Source organism: Saccopteryx bilineata, chromosome 4 (genome assembly GCF_036850765.1).
Source record: "Saccopteryx bilineata isolate mSacBil1 chromosome 4, mSacBil1_pri_phased_curated, whole genome shotgun sequence".
Classification (NCBI taxonomy): Eukaryota; Metazoa; Chordata; class Mammalia; order Chiroptera; family Emballonuridae; genus Saccopteryx; species Saccopteryx bilineata.
In genome coordinates this window covers 296,851,795-296,855,838 of record NC_089493.1, presented here as the reverse complement: position 1 = coordinate 296,855,838, position 4,044 = coordinate 296,851,795, and the positions used below count along the sequence as shown (strand labels likewise).

Genomic DNA, 4,044 nt, shown 5'->3' with positions numbered 1-4,044 from the left:
GCCTTGGTTGCTACAACCCCTGGACCCGGACCCGCCCTCTCTCCCACGTGTCCTTACTCTGGCCCGGCCCCTCCCACTTTGGGCCCGCCCCTCCCGCGTGTTCTTACTCCGGCCCGGCCCCTCCCACTTTTGGGCCCGCCCCTCCCACGTGTTCTTACTCTGGCCCCGCCCTCCCGCTCTGGCCCCGCCCCCTCAGCCGGCCGCCTTGGAGTCATGCAGCCGGGGCCCCGCCTTCTCCAATGGCTGCTTGCTGCAGGCTGGGGCGTTTGCAGTTTCGCTCGTCTCCTGCATCCTCTCTCGGGACACTGGACCTTCCCCACTGCCCGAGCTTCCCTGGGTTTGTCCTAAGATCTTCTCGGGATCTTGGATTAGACCCGTTCTAGGAGGGTTGTGCTCCATCACTGCTACCCTAGTATGGGTTCTCTCACTCACGCAGGACTGGGGGAGTAGCGGAGACCCCCCCGCTTCTGCCCTGCCCAGCTCAACCTGGCCGTTTGGGGTGGGGGTTCTCCGGCTTACGAGTCTAGGGGAGACCTAGCATAGTAAGTACAGTATTAGCAGCGACATCCCCCCAAAAAACAAAAACCCCAAAACAACTTTTTAAAGAATTATGTGTCCCGAAAAAAGTATCAATGTAGGTAGAAATGGGAAGAATTAGAACTTGGTCATATTTTATCATTCAGTATCGCCTTTATTTATTAATGAGGGGGCAGCGGGGATCACCACAACCTTTGCCATTTAAACCCACAAAACTTCTTAATCCAGCCCTCCTTTCCGCAGAAGCAGTGCCTCCCTATCATTTTGGTGATTACGGATACCAAGACCAGTGTGTAATTGTAATAATGCATCCATGTATATATTATAAAAATGCACAGGTAGAACTAGCCGACCAAACCGTGGACCCTGGTAAAGATGAAAACCATCAAAAAACAAACAAACAAAAATAAAAACGTGTGGTGGAGAGGAGGGAAAGTGTTCATCAGAGCCAACGTGGCCAGCTTGGGGAGTGGGTGCCCACGGTCTTTGTGTCCCTCTCTGCTGAACAATGAAAGTTTGTGAAGCAGCTAAGAAGTGTCTGCTCCTCTTTGTTAGGTTGAACTGTATGCGTGGATATGTTTTTAAACCTCACTCACAATCTTTCATGTCTGTTCAATGCTTGACAATTGGAAAGGGCTTTCATCTATATGCTTCTATTTAATTCCTCAGGCCACCCTTACAGTAGGATCTATCCTCATTTTACAGATGAGGAAACTGGGGTTGTGTCTAATTTGTTTTATTTATTTATTTTTAAGGTGAGTGGAGGGGAGATAGTGAGGCACAATCTCCCACATTCCCTGGAATCCACTGGGCAACCCCATCATGGGCCAGTGCTCAAATGCCGAGCTATTTTTAGTGCCTGGGGTCGATGCACTCCAATCAGCTATCCTCAGCACCCGGGGCCATGCTCTAAACCAATGGAGCCACACTGGCTGAGGGAGTAGAAGAGAGAGAGAAGGGGCAGAGGGAGGGGGGTGGAAAAGCAGATGATGGCTTCTCCCCTGTGTCCTGACTGGGAATCGAACTGAGGACTCCACACACCCTGCTGATGCTCTCCGCTGAGCCAACCTGCCAGGGCCCTATGTCAGGCATCTAAAACATGCTGCAGTCTAATCCCTTGACTCCCCATTTCCCTTCCCACGAATGCTATCCCTCTCCCCCTCTTCAAAATCAAATCTCGTGATCAGTTGTCTACACTTACATTTAAAATTTTTTTTATTGATTGATTGTAGAGAGGAAGGGAGAGAAAAACCTCAGGAACGTCAATCTGTTCCTGTATGTTCCCTGGACCTGGGATGAACCAGCAACTCCTGTGCTTTCAGCGTATGCTGTAACTGACCGAGCTACTGCTCACAAAAATTAGGGGATCAGGGAACGTGCAGATACTCCAGTACTTCCAGCCTTTTTGTACAGTGCATTTTCACCAATAAAATAAAAGTTAGTTTTGCATCTCATTTGCATAATCGAACAACTTTCTTTGACTTGTTTGCTTTTCTGATGTTCTTGTTTAATAAAAAAAAAAATCAAATGTTTTTTTTTTATCGCTTTATATTCATTTTGAAATATCACCTAATTTTTTGCGAGCAGTATATCTGGCTAGGGTTACACTTATGTTTTTATTTCTTCTCTTATAAACCTATTCCGAGATGGTTTTAACCGAGGTCATCATGACGTTGTCCATAAATCATAAGTCCAGTGGACATTTTTCAGTCTATCTCTTGCCAAACGTCTTAGCAGAGTTCAACATAGTTGGCTACTCCCTGCTTCTCGAAAGACTCTTCTTGGTCTCCCTGACACCACACGTGTGTGTTTTCCACCTCTGTCTCTAGCCAGTCCTCCGTCCCCTTCTCTGGCTTCTCTCCCATTGGTCTTCCCTTTCAGACAATGTTCCTGGGGATTCCGTCTCGGCTGCCCTGCTCCCTGTGTGTGCACTTTTCCTGGGTGAGTTCATCCAGAGGCATTCCCGTGGCTCTGTCTCCAGTGCCTTCGAACTCTGTGTTGTTTGCCTGGAGTATTCTCTAGCTAGACCTCCAGACTTCTCCCTCAGCCTCCTACTCAACCCCATGTCCCGCAGGCATCTCCAAGCCAGTATGAATCAGGCTGCAATCATCTTCTCTTACAGACCTCCTCTTTGCTCTGTGTTCCCTCCTACGGAGAGACGAGGCGCCACCAGCCTCCCAGAGGCCCCAACCCAAAACCTGGTATCACTTTGAAGACGTTCCTCTTCTTCATGGATTCATCAGTGAGTTCTGTCAAATCCCTCCCCTCCAAAATGTCTCTCTGCCCCACCCCCTCTTGTCCGACACACTGGTACCAGCTGCTCCCGTCTCCCCTGGACCACTGCTGTAGGCTTTGAAGGGAGCCCCCTGTTCTTGCTGCCAGAGGGGACTTTCTCAATCCGAACTTGGAACGTGCCATCCACCGGCTGAAAAACCTTTCGTTGAGCTCAGGATCAAGTTCAAAACCTTACCCTGGCTCTCAGGGCCCCCCTTGCCTCACACTTCAGCCTCGCCGTCAGCTGTTCCTGCTCCCTGCCCAGCGCCCTGCGTGGCCCTTCTCAGCATCTCAGGACTCCCCGGGACACCCCCTCTCCCACTTCATTTGGCAAATCTGTCCATTTCAAGTCCCATCTCCATGTCATCACTTCTTCCATTGACCCCCGGGCCAGGTGGGCATGCCGCACTGCATAACACTCCTCAGAGGTGTCACTAATGAAGTGACAGTGCCTATAAACTCTGTGAGCAGGAAGACAAGTCTGTCTTGTTTGTTCTGGAGCCTCATGGACTAGCCTGGTTTCTGTCCCATAGCAGGTCCTTCCTAAGTAGTTGCTGGACGAATAAATTAAATGAAGGACACACCCCCCTAGCCTAAACCAAGACTGCAGACCAAGTAAGAGGTGGATCTAGGAAGCTGGGACCTCAGGTTGATATCCCCCACGTGGGACAGGTGCCCTGATTACGACCTCCCACCCCCCCCAGGGATGCCTGGCACGTTTCTGGAGTCAGCAGGTGCTCTGCAGAGTACAGAACCAGCAGATAGGGACGCTCCTTATCTCAGGTCTTGATTAAAATCACCCCCACCTAAACTTTGTATTTGTTTTAAGAGGCTTCTTCCCCGGCAGCCTCAGGCCTAGAAGCATGAAATGACTTGTAGGGAACTTTTCAAAGTATTGCAGGCGCTTTCTCCTGGGAACACGGAAACGTTTCTCCTTTTTGTTTTTTGTTTGTTTGTTTGTTTAGTTGTTTTTAGGTAGCAGGATTGATGGGATTGTATATTAAGCTGGGGGTGGTGGTGAGAGGGCCTGTGCTGAAGCTCTTTCGTTCTCCTTCCCATCCCCGCCTTCAATTCCATTAAAAAATATTGAGCATTAGAAAATAGAAAAGGGTTAAATAGGTGACAGAAAAAAAGAGAGACCCACAACGGTTTGGCAGCGGTGGGATTCGAACCCACGCCATCGAAATGACTGGAGCCTAAATCCAGCGCCTTAGACCACTCGGCCACGCTACC

General features: G+C 49.7%; 1 non-coding gene across 1 annotated transcript; it reads right to left on the bottom strand.

Annotated features, from left to right (window-relative positions):
- Nucleotides 1-3,962: 3,962 nt before the first annotated feature.
- On the bottom strand, nucleotides 3,963-4,044 carry TRNAL-UAG (transfer RNA leucine (anticodon UAG)). The gene has a single exon. It is a non-coding gene; the product is annotated as a tRNA-Leu (tRNA).